General features: G+C 44.1%; 1 protein-coding gene across 1 annotated transcript in view; it reads left to right on the top strand.

The window, feature by feature from the left end:
• Positions 1-21,043, top strand: part of LOC111966313 (intermembrane lipid transfer protein VPS13D-like) — a 47,160-nt gene that overhangs the window by 9,153 nt on the left and 16,964 nt on the right. Inside the window, exon 4 of the mRNA XM_023990834.2 lies at positions 10,785-10,917. The gene's annotated coding sequence lies outside the window, so the exon portion shown is untranslated. The remainder of the gene's footprint in view (positions 1-10,784; positions 10,918-21,043) is intronic.

The following is a 21,043-nucleotide window of genomic DNA, read 5'->3' as shown; positions in this document are numbered from 1 at the left end:
TACAGGCAGAACACGCACACATACACCCCGAAAAAACATACACATGCATTCATGTGCACGCGCACACACACACTCACAGTGAATTGAATTACAAATATACAGTACCAGTCAAAAGTTTGGACACACCTACTCATTCAAGGGTTTTTCTTTATTTGGACTATTTTCTACATTGTAGAATAATAGTGAAGACATCTAAACTTATTTGAGCTGTTCTTGTCATAATATGGACTTGGTCTTTTACCAAATAGGGTTATCTTCTGTATACCACCTCTACCTTGTCACAACACAACTGATTGGCTCAAACGCATTAAGAAGGAAAGAAATTACACAAATTAACTTTTAACAAGGCACATCTGTTAATTGAAATGCATTCCAGGTGACTTCCTCATGAAGCTGATTGAGAGAATGCCAAGAGTGTGCAAAGCTGGCATCAAGGCAAAGGGTTGCTACTATGAAGAATCAAAAATATATTTGAATTTGTTTCACACTTTTTTGGTTGCTATATTGTCCATATGTGTTATTTCATAGTTGTGAAAATAAAGAAAAACCCTTGAATGAGAAGGTCTGTCCAAACTTTTGACTGGTACTGTAGCTGCAAGGAACAGGGTACACAGGGTGACAGAAAGGACACAAGATCAGCAGGATAACAAAGAGAGCACTCTGTCACGTAGGAACATTCATCCTTTATGTGCAATCAGTGAAAGCATTACCATGTTTATCTCTCAATACCACAAGTGGAGGGAGAGGGAGAGCTTTGTACACGTCTCTGTGTGTGGCGTAAAGGTGGTCTAGAGTTTTTTTTTTCTTTTTTTTTTTCTCTCTGGTTGCACGTGATATGCTGGTAGAAATGAGGTAAAAACGGATTTGTTTCCCTGCATTAAATTCCCCAGCCACTAGAAGCGCCACCTCTGGATTAGCATTTTCTTGTTTGCTTATGGCCTTATACAGCTTGTTGAGTGCGGTCTTAATGCCAGCATTGGTTTATGGTGGTAAATAGACAGCTCTGAAAAATATAGATTAAAACTCTCTTGGTAAATATTGTGGTCTACAGCTTATCATGAGACACTCTACCTCAGGTGAGCAAAACCTTGAGACATTTCTTAATATTAGATTTTGCTCACCAGCTGTTATTGACAAATAGACATAAACCACCTCCCCTCGTCTTACTGGAGGCAGCTGTTCTGTCTGGCCGATGCACGGAAAACCCAGCCAACTGTATATTATTAATGTCGTCGTTCAGCCACGACTTGGTGAAACATAAGATATTACAGTTTTGAATGACCCGTTGGTACTGTAGGATAGTCTTAAACAGAGCTCATCCAGTTTATTCTCCAATGATTACACGTTGGCCAAAGGATGGATGGTAGAGGCAGGTTACCCGCTCGCCTATGAATTCTCACAAGGCACCCGGACCTGCGTCTCCTGTATCGGGGTCTCTTCATGCGAATAACGGGGATTTGGGCCTGGTTCGGTATCAGCAGTAAATCCTTTGCGTCCGACTCATTAAATAAAAAATCTTTATCTAGTTTGAGGTGAGTAATCGCTGTTCTGATATCCAGAAGCTATTTTCGGTCATAAGTGATGGTGGCAGAAACATTATGTACAAAATAAGTTACAAACAATGCGAGAAAAAAAACACACACAAAATAGCACAATTGGTTAGGAGCCCGTAAAACGGAAGCCATCTCCTCCGGCACCATTACATGATGTAGTAGTCCTCCTTAACTACGTTGTGTCTCGCTGTTTCTCCATTCGATAGGCTATGAGTATGACCTGAAGGCTACGCTTAATTGGTTTATGCATGGATTTCTCCCGATCAAACAATGAATTGAACAGTGTTCTATCTCAAGAGTTATTTGAAGCCTAAAAACGTAAGGTCGCCAGAGGACTAATAATGAGAGAGAACAAACAATATCAATAGCCTATAGAAAAATCTAGTTTAAGCTTATTAAGAAACAAATGWTCCATTCGGGCCGGGAAAATCCCTCCATGCGAGGTTGAATACCAAATGGCCAATAACCTATCCTCGTAAAAGCTTTAAGATAAGTTCAAGTTATGAACAGTAGCTTATTTCACAAATATTATATATGAAGGTGTTGTCCTAAAGTTGTTGTGACTTTCAAAGTTTTATAGGGGCTATATCATCGTATATCACAATGTTTTATGGGTACATAGTCACGATAGGACAAAGGTTGATATCGTCCAACCCTTGTTCCCTTTATGTTTGCATAATGTTTGCATTATAAAATTACAGTAGGTGTCGCAGTTTCAATACTACTAAGGTGAAATGAGGCAAGGCTAAGGTCTCCTCTCCATTGACGTGACACTCACACACACACACACACTCACGAGTTGTTCTGTGCGCTGAGGCTTTTCAATCACTTTCCATGAAAATTGGCCTCTGCTTGCTTGGATCAGTGTGTATGTCTGTCTCTAAATGTTATGTGGTTTCCAGGAAAGAACAAGGAACAGCACAGAAAGGTCAGGAGCATTACAGTTAAACGACCTGATACCTGATATAACTACTACCTGATTCTAGGGCTGACCAACTCATTGCTTGGCATTGCAAACATTTTAAGGGGGGGGGGAAGGAAAATGTACAGTTGGTATATTTAAAGGATACTACTGGGTATACAGAGTATAATGTCGATTTTATAACAGCTCAGTAGATGTTCTATATGTTTTACATTTAGATATAAGTCATTTAGCAGATGCTCTTATCCAGAAACTTACAGTTAGTGCATTCATCTTAAGATAGCTAGGTGGGACAACCACATATCACAGTCGTAGCAAGTACATTTCTCCTCAAAGTAGCAAATGAATTAGCAAAGTCAGAGCTAGTAAGGGGGAAAAGAGTCAAGTGCGAGTGTTAGTTTGCGAAAGGCTTTTCTTTTTTTTAATGTACCTTCCAAAGACCAGTGTAATGCCCCAACCCTGTGGGCATTCTGCCCCTGAACAGTAATCAGTTGATCTACATTACAATGAGACATGTCCTGGGGGGCACTGTTCCAAGCTAAAGGACTCATTCTCGTTTTGGAACAATGTATTGACCCACCCAGTCCAGAACCCAGGCATGCTGCCCCACAGTCTTTTTCTCTCCCCTATCCTCAGCCAGCTCTCAGCAGGCCCCTGAAAGAGACAGACCCCCACACTCCACCCTGCCAAACTGTGTCAACCAGCTTAGTTTCAGTCAGCTCTCTCTTTCTCTCTGTCTCTCTCTCCTCCCTCCCCCTCTCTCTGTGCTCTGTGTCCACTCTCACTGCACGGCAATTTACTCGGATTTGTCCCGCGGTATTGATGTCATAAGTGTCAGACAGCCAGTAAACCTGGTCACACAGCCCCTTTCCTAGCCCTTGACCAGCCCATGGCACCAGGCCCCAACACCACACACACACACACACACACACACACACACACACACACACACACACACACACCGCTCGCCTCCTGGACCAGATTTCAGCTCTGCTCTGCAACTGTAACTTGCTGTTGCGTATAGAAAATGGAATCACTGTGTCAGTCTATGCTTGGGAACACACACACATTGTGGCTGTGAGATCCTTACACTACAACGTTTCATATTAAGGCTTATCGACACTTCTATTTCAATTCAGCTCTGCTTCTGTTGACTGGTTGTAAACTTTGTAACTATACTGATAAAGGTTTCATCACAGCTACTCTCTTGGCAGTGTCTTGCAATGTTTGCTTTCCTTAAATTCAAGGAGGACTTTTTCTCCCCCACTGACTTGACATCATCCTCCCTCTGAAAGAAAACAACGTGTTTTTAGCAAAGTCTTTCTTCCAATCAAAATTGTTTCCCTTGTAAGCACTCGCTCTGTTTGCTGAATATCAACAAAGTAGGAGCCCCTGTGCGTACACACACACACACACACACACACTGTCCAGCTTCGAATAAAATTAAATAAAAAGCTTACCTCCTAAAAATTGTTAAACCAGTCATCTAATTATTCATAATTTCTCACTTGTGGCATAATCATCATATAGTTTATGTAGGGTGAGCAAGGCATCGACAGCCATGAACCATTGGCCTTACTGCTTCTTCATTTCCACTTAATGGTTTAACTCCTTTCTTTATGGATATTTGTAAAAAAATATATACAGTGGGGCAAAAAAGTATTTAGTCAGCCACCAATTGTGCAAGTTCTCCCACTTAAAAAGATGAGAGAGGCCTGTAATTTTCATCATAGGTACACTTCAACTATGACAGACAAAATGAGGGAAAGAAATCCAGAAAATCACATTGTAAGGATTTTAATGAATTGATTTGCAAATTATGGTGGAAAATAAGTATTTGGTCACCTACAAACAAGCAAGATTTCTGGCTCTCACAGACCTGTAACTTCTTCTTTAAGAGGCTCCTCTGTCCTCCACTCGTTACCTGTATTAATGGCACTGTTTGAACTTGTTATCAGTATAAAAGACACCTGTCCACAACCTCAAACAGTCACACTCCAAACTCCACTATGGCCAAGACCAAAGAGCTGTCAAAGGACACCAGAAACAAAATGTAGACCTGCACCAGGCTGGGAAGACTGAATCTGCAATAGGTAAGCAGCTTGGTTTGAAGAAATCACTGTGGGAGCAATTATTAGATGGAAAGACATACAAGACCACTGATAATCTCCCTCGATCTGGGGCTCCATGCAAGATCTCACCCCGTGGGGTCAAAATGATCACAAGAAACGGTGAGCAAAAATCCCAGAACCACACGGGGGACCTAGTGAATGACCTGCAGAGAGCTGGGACCAAAGTAACAAAGCCTACCATCAGTAACACTACGCCGCCAGGGACTCAAAATCCTGCAGTGCCAGACGTGTCCCCCTGCTTAGCCAGTACATGTCAAGGCCCGTTCTGAAGTTTGCTAGAGGCATTTGGATGATCCAGAAGAAGATTGGGAGAATGTCATATGGTCAGATGAAACCAAAATAGAACTTTTTTGGTAAAAACTCAACTCGTCGTGTTTGGAGGACAAAGAATGCTGAGTTGCATCCAAAGAACACCATACCTACTGTGAAGCATGGGGGTGGACATCATGCTTTGGGGCTGTTTTTCTGCAAAGGGACCAGGACGACTGATCCGTGTAAAGGAAAGAATGAATGGGGCCATGTATCGTGAGATTTTGAGTGAAAACCTCCTTCCATCAGCAAGGGCATTGAAGATGAAACGTGCTGGGTCTTTCAGCATGACAATGATCCCAAACACACCGCCCGGGCAACGAAGGAGTGGCTTTGTAAGAAGCATTTCAAGGTCCTGGAGTGGCCTAGCCAGTCTCCAGATCTCAACCCCATAGAAAATCTTTAGGGAGTTGAAAGTCCGTGTTGCCCAGCAACAGCCCCAAAACATCACTGCTCTAGAGGAGATCTGCATGGAGGAATGGGCCAAAATACAAGCAACAGTGTGTGAAAACCTTGTGAAGACTTACAGAAAACGTTTGACCTCTGTCAATGCCAACAAAGGGTATATAAAAAGTATTGAGATAAACTTTTGTTATTGACCAAATACTTATTTTCCACCATAATTTGCAAATAAATTCATAAAAAATCCTACAATGTGATTTTCTGGATTTTTTTTCTCATTTTGTCTGTCATAGTTGAAGTGTACCTATGATGAAAATTACAGGCCTCTCTCATCTTTTTAAGTGGGAGAACTTGCCAAATTGGTGGCTGACTAAATACTTTTTTGCCGCACTGTATATACAGTGGGGAGAAGAAGTATTTGATACACTGCCCGATTTGCAGGTTTTCCTACTTACAAAGCATGTAGAGGTCTGTAGTTTTTATCATAGGTACACTTCAACTGTGAGAGATGGAATCTAAAACAAAAATCCAGGAAATCACATTGTATGATTTTTAAGTAATTAATTTGCATTTTATTGCATGCATAAGTATTTGATACATCAGAAAAGCAGAACCTTAATATTTGGTACAGAAACCTTTGTTTGCAATTACAGAGATCATACGTTTCCTGTAGTTCTTGACCAGGTTTGCACACACTGCAGCAGGGATTTTGGCCCACTCCTCCATACAGCCCTCTCCAGATCCTTCAGGTTTTGGGGCTGTCGCTGGGCAATACGGACTTTCAGCTCCCTCCAAAGTTTTCTATTGGGTTCAGGTCTGGGACTGGCTAGGCCACTCCAGGACCTTGAGATGCTTCTTACGGAGCCACTCCTTAGTTGCCCTGGCTGTTGTTGTTCGGGTCGTTGTCATGCTGGAAGACCCAGCCACGACCATCTTCAATGCTCTTACTGGGGGAAGGAGGTTGTTGGCCAAGATCTCGTGATACATGGCCCATCCATCCTCCCCTCATACGGTGCAGTTGTCCTGTCCCCTTTGCAGAAAAGCATCCCCAAAGAATGATGTTTCCACCTCCATGCTTTACGGTTGGGATGGTGTTCTTGGGGTTGTACTCATCCTGTTTCTTCCTCCAAACACGGCGAGTGGAGTTTAGACCAAAAAGCTCTATTTTTGTCTCATCAGACCACATACCTTCTCCCATTCCTCCTCTGGATCATCCAGATGGTCATTGGCAAACTTCAGACGGGCCTGGACATGCGCTGGCTTGAGCAGGGGGACCTTGCGTGCGCTGCAGGATTTTAATCCATGACGGCGTAGTGTATTACTAATGGTTTTCTTTGAGACTGTGGTCCCAGTCTCTTTCAGGTCATTGACCAGGTCCTGCCGTGTAGTTCTGGGCTGATCCCTCACCTTCCTCATGATCATTGATGCCCCACGAGGTGAGATCTTGCATGGAGCCCCATACCGAGGGTGATTGACCGTCATCTTGAACTTCTTCCATTTTCTAATAATTGCGCCAACAGTTGTTGCCTTCTCACCAAGCTGCTTGCCTATTGTCCTGTAGCCCATCCCAGCCTTGTGCAGGTCTACAATTTTATGCCTGATGTCCTTACACAGCTCTCTGGTCTTGGCCATTGTGGAGAGGTTGGAGTCTGTTTGATTGAGTGTGTGGACAGGTGTCTTTTATACAGGTAACGAGTTCAAACAGGTGCAGTTAATACAGGTAATGAGTGGAGAACAGGAGGGCTTCTTAAGAAAACCTAACAGGTCTGTGAGAGCCGGAATTCTTACTGGTTGGTAGGTGATCAAATACTTATGTCATGCAATAAAATGCAAATTAATTACTTAAAAATCATACAATGTGATTTTCTGGATTTTTGTTTTAGATTCCGTCTCTCACAGTTGAAGTGTACCTATGATAAAAAATTACAGACCTCTACATGCTTTGTAAGTAGGAAAACCTGCAAAATCGGCAGTGTATCAAATACTTGTTCTCCCCACTGTATATATATATATAGGTTGGTCTGCTCAACTCATTCCCTGGCCCGGGTTGCAGACCTGTTACTGAGAACTATAGGTCTATTTGACCCGTTCCACATACATACCTAGCGTACATTGAGAACATTTACACAGTTTTTATTGAGAGATGTTAAAATTATTATGACAGCAAAATGTCAGAAAGGTGCAAATTGAACTCGGTCCAAAAAATGTCGGTGTGCAAGTGTCATGTTGCAGCAGGTCACCTACACCTCATGTAAACCACCACTGAATAGTTCCCCTGTTTCCTGCTGGTCTAGTTTCACCTGGTGTACCTTCACGCCTCGATCACACCAACGGCATCATTGCACAAAATGGTACGCAGCATTATCTGAATATATGTGCAACAAAAGTTCAACATTCACCTTCTGCTACCATTTCTGTCAAGTATACAGTTTGATAAATACGTTCGATAAATCCAACATATGCACCACACAGAACACACTGCAAATGCCTCTGCAACGCAATGCTGCAAGGCAAACGCAGCGTTCCATTGGACATGAATGTACTTCTGGTGTACTAAAATGCAATGACGCTGTCGGTGTGATCGAGGCGTCACCCACGTAGTGACTGACACGCCATAGGCCTTTTCACACTGCATTGTTCTTAGCCCCGGGATATCCTTAGCCCAGGGCCAGTCAAAGCCTGGGGCTATCTTAGCTTGTGTTCACACAAGCAGGTCTAACTGAAACCAACTGTCACTTTTCTGGAGTAGAATATTCAAATTAGGTAACAATGGAACTTTGTGATTGGCTAGCCCTGAAAAGTCGGTGCTAACCCTACTCCAGAGCAGGGCTAGCTAGACCTGGGCTAAGGTTGGTGCTAACCCATTTTAGAATCTGCAAGTGTGAACACTCTAAGCCCTGGGATAAATGCAGTGTAAACGCGGTTCATGTAATCTCTGAAAGCCCCCAAAACGTTCCTTTATCAACCCTCACCAACAGTCCCAGTTTCACATTATGTATGTTGTGTGTGTCTACTGTGCTCCTTCAGCATAGTAAGGGGGGGGGGGTGTAAACTTGAAAGCATCTTCATCTTCTCACTCCCCTGGGACACAGGTCTGGTAAGTGTATTTGTTTAGTTTCACAAAGAGTGGGAAGATAAGAGAGGAGGAGGAGAAAGTTGGCGCTGGCCTTCCAATGAACTCGCCGGGGACTTTGCTTGGTGGGGTCATCCCAAGTTCAGGCCTGGCGCTGGCTGCAGAGCGCGATGCGGCGCGGCGGAGGGCCCGGGTGTGTTTACACAGAACCCAGCCTCCTCTGGGGAGCTCCCTCACACTGCCTGTAACACAAACCCACTTCCATCAGGCACCTGCTGGGTGGAAGGGGGAAGAGGGGAGGAGGGGAGCCTGGCTGGGCAGAGACAGGTCAGCGCTGGGGGAAGACGGGGGTGGGAAGGCACTTCATTCCACTCCACTCCAGCTGACAAATGACTCGCTGATGTATTGGCCAGATGGATGAGGCAGGCGCTGTGTAAAATCAGTTCTCTCCTCTCTCTATCTGTCTCCCCCATGTCTCTCTAATTCAGCTGTGGGGATGAGAACCAGCCCATCATCACTAGGTTACTGTAGAACCTTTTCACTCTGTGAGCTTGGGCACTCTGGATATGTGACACGCATTTTTACTGTCTTTTAATATTGCCACTCAGCAGCAGCACATCTTAGGAATCACTGGTAAACAGTGTCAAGTCTTTTGGTCATTATTTGACAAGGAAAGAAATAGGGCTTGGAATTTTCAGGGACCTCACAATACAATATTATCTCGATACTTAGGTGACAATACGATATGTATTGCGATTCTATATGTATCGCTATTCTATGTATTGCGATTCAACACTGAGATTTTATTACGATTCGATGTTCCAAACAAATAGAAGATGGAAAACAAGCTATGGAAAGAGAAAAAACAAGAGTTTTGGCGCAGGTATGGCTGACTAACGCTAGCAAACATTAACTAAATATCTTTTTTTTTTATCGATACTTGAAGTCATAGTATCAATATAATATTGCTATACTCTACTGTATCGATTCCCCCCCCATCTTTAGAAAGAAATTGTTGACATTTTCAGTATGAGTTAGATCAGGGATGGGCAACTGGATGCGGCCTTTGGATCAATTTTAATAAAACATGTTTTTTAACTCAGTTGGGGTCTCAACTTACTGTTGCAAGTTAGAATAGTAGAATATACATGTCAGCTAACATTTTATAGATTGGTAAGTTAGTCGAGCGTCCAGCTATCTAAATTTAGTAAACATGGTCTAATTACCGTCCGGGGGCCGCTATTGACTTTGTTAGTCCATCTCACTCCATATATTTAAGAACTGCAAACATTTCTCTCCACCCTATGGCAGAATTTGTAAAATTGCAGGAAATTGGCTGTAAAACAGCAAATGTTCCTATTTGCCCCATGGCAAAATGTGTAGAATTGCAGCAAACTTGCTTTAAAACTGCAACATTTTCTCTTCTCCCCATGGCGAAATGTGTAGAATTGCACAAAATGAAGTCTAAAACCAAAACAACTTTACTCTGCTGTCAAGGGGGCTGCTAAAATCTTTTACTTACAACTGCGTTTGCTCGCAGAGAAACTGCGGCCCCTCATGATGAATTAAGATTTTTTGTGGCTCCCCACCCCCATCACAGTTGCACATCTGGTTATGTTGGATGGCTTATTTGACTTGTTGAGTTAGTATTTTTATAAGTTTGAAAGAGAGAGAGCCATCATGCCTGTGTGAATTGAAAGGTATTTGACTGAGATAAATGAGAGCCATTCATCATTCCACTGCAAGGCTGAGTCTGTGTAGACTGGAATGGCCAGCCAAAGTACACAATCAGCCAGAGTGCCCTGTGTGAGGGCTGCACTGGTCTAATGGCAGGCTACCTAGTGCATGGGAGCAAAGAGCTGTACTGTGTGGTCAACCTGAATCAGATTAGACTGCAGTGATAAAAGGTACATATTTTGAATACCTTTAAATCCTTTATGAATATAGAAAAAATAAGGGGGTTCAAAACTGAGCCCTGAGATACACCTTTTCTAAGAAGTGATACATAGACTTGATGCTGCATTTTCCAAGACTATTTCCAAATACTGCAATATAATATTGCAATACAAGCTTGAAATGAAGTGTGCTGTTATGCTTACTATATAGCCTACCCTGTGAGTTTGTGGTCCTTTTTCCGTATTGTTATCTTGAAGGGCCACCATACTTTAGCTAAAGTTGTTATGCTAGCTAACAAACATGAGTATGTTAGAGTTGTAGCTAATAAACCTGAGCTGTTTATAAAGAACTATGTCTCGTTCTTTCAACACAACATTGACAACGAGGATGGCTATTCCTGCACCCGTCATCACCACCCATCTCTCTGCCTCTTCCGGACCGCTTTCAACACAACAGGTGAGAAAGACTTACTAGAATGACTCTCTCTATCTTCTTAGTTTGCAGGGACCTTGTCGGATGGGTGGAGCAAGACCATCGACAACCGACATCAGAGCAAACGAGAGTACATTCGTTACCAGGGAACCACCAGCGGAGAGCATCTGGTGGCCGGGAATCATGGATTGGCTCATGGTATTTACTATTACAGTAATAATGTGGTGCTACTAATAATACTGTAGTAATACCACCACTGACTGTAGTTCGTATTTCACTTTCAATATGGGACTTGCATTTTATTAATCTAACATCAGATAACCACAGTGGATCTATAATCTGTCAGAATCTGTTGTGCTGATCAGAGTCCATTGTGTTGCTTGAGAGGAGTCACACCTGGTTCTTCTCTAGTGTTCCACAGGTATCATCGGCGTTTTGACCAGCGTCATCACGTCCACAGTGGAGGGGGTGAAGACCGAGGGAAGGGTCAGTGGCTTCTTCTCAGGCTTGGGGAAAGGCCTGGTTGGTATGGTAACCAAGCCGGTGGCTGTAGCGCTGGCCTTTGCCTCGGAGACAGCACAGACGGTCCGAGACATGTCCAGCCTCAGTAACCACAGTGCCTAAACCCAGGGAGACAACATATGTCATTAAACCATCCTTACAATGAGGCAGATTCAGACGCTCCTCAACTGGGAAGGCTTTCCACTAGATATTGGAAAATTGCTGAGGGGACTTCCATGGGACTTCCATTCAGCCGCAAAGGCATTAGTGAGGCCGGCCACTGATGTTGGGCGATTAGGCCTGGCTCGCAGTCGGCGTTTCAATTCATCCCAAAGGTGTTCGATGGGGTTGAGGCCAGGGCTCTGTGCAGGCCAGTCAAGGTCTTCCACAACAATCTCAACAAATAATTTCTGTATGGACCTCACTTTGTGCATTGGGGCATTGTCATGCTGAAACAGGAAAGAGCCTTCCCCAAACTGTTGCCACAAAGTTGGAAGCACAGAATCGTCTAGAATGTCATTGTATGCTGTAGTGTTAAGATTTGTCTTCACTTGAACTAAGGGGCCTAGCACGAACCATGAAAAACAGCCTCAGAATCATTATTCCCCCTCCACCAAACTTTACAGTTGGCAGTATGCATTCGGGCAGGTAGCGTTCTCCTGGCTACCTCTAAACCCAGATTTGTCCGTCGGACTGCCAGACGGTGAAGTGTAATTCATCCCTCCAGAGAACGCGTTTCCACTGCTCCAGAGTCCAATGGCGGCGAGCTTTACACCACTCCAGCCGACGCTTGGCATTGCAAATGGTGATCTTAGGCTTCTGTGCGGCTGCTCAGCCATGGAAACCCATTTCATGAAGCTCTTGACGAACAGTTCTTGTGCTGAAGTTACTTCCAGAGGCAGTTTTCAACTCGGTAGTGAGTGTTGCAACCGAGGACAGACAATTGTTATGAGCTTCAGCACTCGGCGGTCCCGTTCTGTGAGCTTGTGTAGCTTACCGCTTCACGGTTGTGCTGTTGTTGCTCCTATAGGTTTCCGCTTCACAATAACAGCACTTACAGTTGACCAGGGCAGCTCTAGCAGGCAGAAATTTGACGAATTGACTTGATGGAAAGGTGGCATCCTATGACGGTGCCACGCTGAAAGTCACTGAGCTCTTCAGTGCGGGCCATTCTACTGTCAATGTTTGTCTATGGCGATTGCATGGCTGTGTGCTCGATTTTATACACCTCTCAGCAACCGGTGTGGCTGAAATAGCTGAATCAACTAATTTGAGAGGTGTCCACATACTTTTGACCACCTAGTGTACCTTATGGAAGTGCATTAGGAGGTTTGCAGGAGTGGTTCCCTACCGCGCACTGAATAAATGTAATTGAACTCCAGAAAACACACCCATCGTGTGGCTCACCAATTTTATCAGGGAGTTTTTGTTCAATTTGTTTTTCTATTCATTTATATAAAGCAATCCCTTTAAATACGGTGTTTCTTTCATTTGAATTTGATCGGCACAAGCCTTGAATGTAGCCTATAGAGAATTGGTTCAGAACCCAAAAACACAGATTTTACACCATTTTTATTTAGGGAATAATCATGAATCCTGCTTCATGTGTGTAGCCTATAGGGCCTATACTTATAATTTGGAAAATAATATACAATAGTATGATCTAATAAATGTAACCTAATTGCCCACACTGATCATAGAACTGTGTGATGGAAGTGCGCAGTTCATCAAGTTCAAAATAACGTTTTGCGCTCCATAATGATTTAATAAGCCTATATGTTCCGATCAAATTTTTACGACAATTTGTATTTGACCTTCATTAAATAGTATCCACTACTACTTGACCCTCAGCCACAACCACAAGGGCGTGACAGCGTTTACAGAGGAAAGAAATAAAGGTAGGCTAAATCAAACAATGGAATGGAATGATACGATTGTAAGGAAGGGAATGAACACTAAATTGGCAGTTTCATATAGGTGGTTATTACTTATGGTCGCTACCGATAGTGGCTTATAATATTTAACATAGGCTATAGCCTACTATATTGAAGGAAACAGGAAAAGTCAGGGCATATGATTAAAACATTAAAGTGAGCACGAAGATTAAATTTGGTGCAACTCTTTGTGTTGTCATCCAATTTGCCTTGCGTCTCAAAATTTAATCCCTGCAAGTTTGAAGGCCATGCAATAAAAATTCTGCATAACGGCACAGCATTTCATACTTCACTGTAGGAAAGGGGCATAAATAGGACTACCTGTCATGTTGATATGCTTTTCAGTTTCCTGCCATATGACTGGTTTTACATTCATCTCCAGCGATCATAAGGTAAAATGTAATTTAGCCTATATTTACAATCCCCTTATCTCACTCACTCATCTTCACTCGCTCCTTGGAGCATAGCACCTCGACAAATCGGTCTCCTCGCCGTCCTATTCTGGGCCAGGTCCCAGGCTGATGTGGTGTTGAGTTCCAGGTTGTGTAGGTCGTCCTCCAACTGGTCGGACCACCTGGTTCTCGGTCTTCCTCTTCGGCGTGGATGGCTCCTTGAGGACAAGGGCAGGCTCCAGAGGTGGGTTTGGTCTGACCAGGTGACATAATTCATGATCTGAAGGGCAAGGATGATCTGAAGGACAAGGATGATCTGAAGGACAAGGATGATCTGAAGGACAAGGATGATCTGAAGGGCAAGGATGATCTGAAGGACAAGGGCAAGGATTTCCAAGTGGTTTTGCATGGTACACTGAAACTTGGTACTTTTCCTCTTTCATTGCTTGAGCTGTCTGGGCTGCATTGTTAACTCCCCACTCATGCTGCACAGAAGTTAACACACTTGAATAATGCAACACGGCATGTAGAAATGTTGAAACTGTTCATTACTGTTCGCAAAACAATGTTCATACAGGCTAGATCACTTTTACAATGCAAGACGATACCAGTAGCTTCCAACTTTAACTGCAGGCAAAATTTCCTTGCTAGCTTACAGCTGAATTCACTACCGTAGTACTTCGTTTTGGAATCATAATGCAAAATATGTTAATTTCAAAGCTGATTGTCACCAAAAACGTTATTAATTCACTTTGTCTCCCTTGCCACCAAAAACGAATTTACTTCTTCGTCTCCCTCACATGCCTTCTGGTTTCCACTAGATTCCATAGCCACAAAGTCAGATTCCACAGATTATTTTATAAAAGAAGAGATTGCTTCTTCTATGCAAATGTTGTTGATAAGTTAAAAAAAAAATGGAATTGGGATTGTTTTTCATCTGTAGCCCCATGAAATCAGTTAAAACAAGCAAAATAACTCAATGCATGCACACACTCCTATTGAATAATATTAATTCACATGTTGTCCTGAATAGACCTAGGCTACATCTTGATTTACCCAGTTGATCAATAAATATCAATAATATATTGTTTTGTAATTACATTGGTAAAAAGTCAAATTGAATGTATGATTGTATAATTGATTCATTAATGCATACATGGCGGTATCTAAAAAATGGGCTTACAAATGTTCAAATGTAATGATATTGAACTCAAAAGATGCCCAACTCTTGAACAGAGCAGTAGCTGAGTTTATCTGTCTGGATCAAGTGCCATTCCGTGACTTTGGCTAATATGCCTTTTTTTTATGGTATCGTGATGGTATTGAGTAATGTGATACTAAAGCTGGTATCGAAGTCAAAATTCTGATATCGTGACAACACTCTGTCCAAGAGCTCGGCCAGGATTGCCAGCCTCAGTGAGGCTGTGGAGGACGTGGCAATCCTGGCACCACACATGCTGGTACCACACATGCAATCCTGGCCATAAAAGGCTGCCATAACTGGTACCACACATGCTTGGTTGCCTATCTTAGAGGCAGCCTCAGCTTCATTAGCAAGGTGTCATGCCACTTCTGTTTGTCCTTGTGTAGCGCATGGAGTTCAAACTTCTGTATTCGCTCCTGAGTCCTTCGAGTCTGGCCGCTCTTCTGACCTCGATTATACTCAGTGTTTCCTTTGAGATGAAGTCCGTCTTTGTTCTTTTGTGCCCAAGTATCTTTCCAGCTGCTTCATTGATGTGATTCTTGAAGGCGGTCCAGATCTCTTCTAGATCATCTGGGACATTGGGGGCGAGAACAGAGACGCAGCTCTGCAGCTCAAGTTGGAATGCGGATGTTACATTGAGGATCCGTAGCTTATCAACATCAATCCTGTGTTGATTGGAGAAGGACACAATTCATTTTAGGTGAAGACGGAGGGACGTGGATAGAAACCTGTGATCTGTGTTCCCAAATTCCACAATGCGGTAGACCTGGCAGTTTGAGTTTATTTATTTAACCTTTATTTAACCAGGCAAGTCAGTTAAGAACAAATTCTTATTTACAATGCCAGCGAGGGTTTGTGAGAATTTGATCTATTTCCTTGGTTGTGTGGCCATCATAGTCAGTTGTACAACTGAATGCCTTCAACTGAAATGTGTCTTCTGCATTTATCCCAACCCCTCTGAATCAGAGAGGTGCAGGGGGCTGCCTTAATAGACATCTATTTCTTCAGTGGACAGGGAAGAGTGGGTTAACTGCCTTGCTCAGCAGCAGAACGGCAGATTTTACCTTGTCAGCTCTGGGATTTGATCCAGTAATCTTTCGGTTACTGGCCCAACGCTCTAACCGGTTACTGGCCCAACACTCTAACCATTAGGCTACCTGCCACCCCATTATTACTGATCCATGTCATGCAGTGTATGTGTTTCTGAGCGTAGAAGGATTGATCAGTCACTTTCAAAGCCAGTACTGTCGGAGCCAGTGGCTGCATTGAAGTCCCCCACAATGCAGACGATGTCGTGTCTAGAGATGCCCTCAGTTAGGCTTTCCAGCTGTGTGTAGAAGGTGTCCTTTTCATCTTCTGAGGCCACATATGTTGGAGTGTAATACACTATAACTGTCGGCCTGCCATGCTGATGTCGTAGTCAAACAATCAGGAGCCGGTTGTTTATGGCTTTTCAGGATAGGAGGGCCCGATTTGCAGCGGCTGAAAGAGCTATGGCCACACCTTGTCTATGTCATCTCTGGCTGACCAGAGGAAGGTCATGCCGTTGGAAGAGCAGGTGCCAGAACCTGGCCAGCACACTTCCGTTATCCTAGCAGTGGCAATGTTCATATGCGACAGTTCTTTGGCTACTAGGAATGCTGAGCCATCCTTTGTTATTCTTCTCGTAAATCAAGACGGTGCAGGGTCAAGTCATCATAGTCAGTCAGAGTAGAATTGAATTTTTGTCAAGGTTTTGTGACAATACTTTTTTCCGCGGCGGGTCGCTTGCCCAATGCACAACCTCTCCATGAACTGGTGCCAGAGGGGATGGCTGCCGTTTTCCAGGCTCCTAACCAACTTATTTTGTACATAATGTTGCTGCAACCGTCTCTTATGACCGAAAAGAGCTTCTGGACATCAGAACTGCAATTACTCACCTCGAATTGGACAAATACATTTTCTTTAAAGAGTCCAACGCGAAGGATATACTGCTTCCCCGAGACCAGGCCCAAATCACTGTCATTTGCGTGAAGAAAAGACGGAAATACAGGGGGCAGAGGTCGGGGTGCCTTGTGAGAATTTGTCTGCGAGTGGGTAAACTGCCTCTACCATCCATACTATTGGCCAATGTTCAATCACTGGAAAATCAACTGAATGATCTACAATCAAGACTATCCTACCAATGGGACATTAAAAACTGTAATATCTTATGTTTCACGAGACGTCGCTGAACAACGACACGGTTAATATAGAGCTGGCTGCATCGGCAAGACAGAGCAGCTACGTCTGGTAGGACACCAGCTGTCTATTTGTCAATAACAGCTGGTGTGCAATGTCAGATATTAAAGAAGTCTCGAGGTATTGCTCGCCTGAGGTAGAGTACCTCATGATAAGCTGTAGACCACACTATCTACCAAAAGAGTTTTCATCTATATTATTCGTAGCTGTCTATTTACCACCACAAACCGATGCTGGCACTAAGATCGCACTCAACGAGCTCTATAAGGCCATAAGCAAACAAGAAAATCCTCATCCAGAGGTGACGCTCCTAATGGCCGGGGACTTTAATTGAGTCAAACTTAAATCTGTTTTACCTCATTTCTAACAGCATGTCACATGTGCAACCAGAGGAGAGAAACTCTAGACCACCTTTACTCCACACACAGATGCATACAAAGCTCTCCCTCGCCCTCCGTTTGGCAAATCTGACCATAATTCTATCCTCCTGATTTGCGCTTTCAAGGAAAAACTAAAGAAGGAAGTATCAGTGACTCGCTCAATACGGAAGTAGTCAGATGACGCGGATGCTAAGCTACAGGACTGTTTTGCTAGCACAGACTGAAATATGTTCCGGGATTCATCCAATGGCATTGAGGAGTGTACCACCTCAGTCACCGGCTATATCAACAACAATGTTGTCCCCACAGTGACCGTACGTACATATCCCAACCAGAAGCCATGGATTACAGGCAACATCCTCACAGAGCTATAGGCTAGAGCTGCTGCTTTCAAGGAGCGGGACACTAATCCGGATGCTTATAAGAAATCCCGCTATGCCCTCAGATGAACCATCAAACAGGCAATAACACATGATTCCATATGTGTTATTTCATAGTTTTGACATCTTCACTATTATTTTACAATGTAGAAAATTAAAAAAAATTAAGAAAAACCCTGGAATGAGTAGGTGTGTCCAAACTTTCGACTGGTACTGTACATAATTTGAACCCTCTTATGGCCACCCGAGCCATCATGGAACTGGCAAAGGATGTTGACAAATTTGTCTGAACAGGCAAATTTTAGTAGAATGACCAATAGTAGTTCCCTGCTCACAGTGTTGAAGGCCTTGGAAAGGTCGACAAAGGCCATGAAAAGGTCCTGATGTTGTTCACAGCACTTCACCTGGAGTTGCCTGTACTCCTGTTCTTTCTGAAGCCGCATTGTGACTCTGGCAGCAGTTTCTCTGTGATGTTGTTCACCAGCCTGTGTAGCATCACCTTGGCCAGGACCTTGCCGGCAAAACTCAGAAGGAATATCTCCCGGGTGTGGCTGCAGATGGACTTGTCACCCTTGTTCTTATAGATGGTGACAATGTTTGCATCCTGCCACTGTTGGGGGACGATCTCCCGGTCCCAAACCGGGAGATGTACTGGTGGAGCGTTCTGGTGCACAAGTAACCTCCCTTAAGTAGTTCTGCCAGGCTGCTGTCAGTGCCAGGAGTCTTGTTGTTCTTGAGGGAATGGATAGCTGATAACACCTCTTGGAAGGTTGTGAATGGTTGAGGTTTTGAATGGGTGGACAGGCAGTTCTTCCAGGATGGAGTGGTCTGTAGGAGAATGCTGAGTGAGTAGTGCTTCAAAGTGGTCAGCCCACCTCATCAGGATCTGGTTTTGGTCCTTCAAGAAAGTCAGACCATCAGCTGGTTTCATGGGGGTGATGGAGCGACTTCTAGGGCCATAGATAGCTTTAGTTGAGTTGTAGAAATTGTGCATGTCATTTTTGTCAGCATAAATTTGGATTTACTGTGCCTTATTCGTCCACCATTCGTTCTGCAGAGCATGCAAGGTTGTTTGTACTTCCTTGCGCGATGCACGCCATTGCTTGCGAAGGGTAGCAGATGTGGAGCTGTTGAGAGTAGTGCTTTGTTGCCTTTGTGCATATTGTCCAGTAAGGCTGTGATGGTGTCAGAGTTCTCATCGAAACAGGCTGGGTTTCTGTACAGCACTTTGTGAAATCAGCTGATGTAAGAAGGGCTTTATAAATAAATGTGATTGAATTTGATTGATATGCACCGAGAAGAGTAGCATAACACATCTTGGCTAGGGGGATACGGAGAGACATGAGTCTTTCACTTATGCCGACAGGTGTTTCGGTGAGGCTGGGTAGAAGGCTGTTCTTAATTGCCAGTCCCACACCATGCTGATGTTGTCCACCCGGAGGGTAACCTTTCCAGAAAGTGTAACCTTCTCCCACAATACCACAATGAATTTTCCAATCTGGGAGGTACATTTTTATGAGGTATTAAATCATTTCGCTGTGCATTTCGGATGGAATCAAGCCATTAGAATGTACCAGAGGCCACCAAAATATAGGTAGTTTGGCAAAAATGATATAACCCAGGGGGGCAAACGCCTCGAACCCCTCAGCCCGGGGAGGCCTGGCTGGCTACTTTTTTTCTATTTTGCTGGCTACTCCAGGTACATGTGGAAAACTGCTGTAGACACACCTCCGCTAAACATCAATCTCTTTTATCTCCATCCCAAACGCCTAACTCCATCCCATAAGTGTAGAGCCCCCCCCCCCCCCCCCCCCCCCCTACACAGCTGATTCAAATAATCAAAGCTGATGATGAGTTGTGTATTTGAATCAGCTGTGTAGTGCTAAGGCAAAAAACTAATTGGGGGGGGGGGCAGGACTGAGTTTCGAAACCCTGACCAAACCTAGCCGGCGTTTCTTTCTTTCTGGTCCTGACAAGAAATAAATACTGTTGGTAGAGGTTCTCTTCTGTACTGTTCAACCAATCAAGTAAATGTGGAAGAGGAGTTACGATGGAGTGTTGCCTTGTTAACGTCCAAAAGCGGAAGTCGCGTCACAGGCTCTCTTTCCATTTCCCCTGAAAACCAGATGCATCCGGTTGTAAGCTGCCCCGCTAAGGGTCGATCAATTGTTACATTCGACATAGAAAGGGTTTGAATCTTGCGATTGGTGCAGGGTTTCATCTATTTCTTCAGGATTTTGTGTGACCGCTCCGAGACCCTCTTGTGCTTTGAGAGGCTGCATTATAAAGCTCTGCCTGGAGACCAAAATTCACACATACTCCTGTGTGTGCGCACCAACTACACCCACCAGATGTGCTTGTAAATGCCACCTGCTGTTTTTAAAGGGGTCGGCTGGCTCGACGCTGGGTCAAGCCTCTCCCCCAATTAGAATCTATAGCGGCGCGGCAGGGCAGGTAACGGTCCTCACAGCCACTCTCTTTAACTCACACATACACACAGTGTGACATCTACTGAGTGGGCTCAGCACTGTTACAGTGGAGCCTTTCTCTGCCCTCAATTTCCAGCTCTCACTGGTTTTAAAGCCACAGGCAGGTCATATTACACAGGCGGTCTGGGAGTTCAGGCCTTTTGTTCAGCATTTGCGTACAGTGTGTGTATACATTAGGCAGGCCGGGCGGACGGTACTATTTGTGTACTTGGAATGGTAAAGATAACAGATGGCACTCATGCGTGTCACTGTGGGAGATGTGTGTGGAGGGGGGGACACGTGCATGTATAGGCTTGTTGACTATGAAAGGGTGTGTGTGTTTCTGTGTGTGTGGGAGGTGTGTGTGTGCTCGCATGTGAGGGGTTGATTAGTGACGGGGGTGTGTGTGTGTGTGTGTGTGTACAGGGAAAGCGAAGAGACCTGCAGATGAACTGTTTCTGTACTAGCGAGGCGCTATTCAGGAGAGGAGGGGAGGTATGGGAGAAGAGAGGGAAAGGAGAGGAGGAGAGAAAGGGTGGATGAGGGAGGGGGAATCCGAAGCGTGCCTGCCACAGTGTGTCCACGAGTTCAGCCAGAGTTCACCCGAGAGAATGTGCTAGAATCATGGGTCACAAAGGACACTGACCACTCTATCACACCCACTCATAACACACTCACACAGGTAGAGACTAAACACACACATACTTAGGTTTTCACACACACATTTATACTTACACTCTCACTTGCACATACCAACAGACTTGCATAGTCGCACACACACATATGCTCCCCCTGACACTGTCATGCCTATTAATCAAGCAGTGATATTGATGTGATACCATCGC

Source organism: Salvelinus sp. IW2-2015, linkage group LG7 (assembly GCF_002910315.2).
Source record: "Salvelinus sp. IW2-2015 linkage group LG7, ASM291031v2, whole genome shotgun sequence".
Lineage (NCBI taxonomy): Eukaryota > Metazoa > Chordata > Actinopteri > Salmoniformes > Salmonidae > Salvelinus > Salvelinus sp. IW2-2015.
This window is presented reverse-complemented; position numbering and strand designations above follow the sequence as displayed.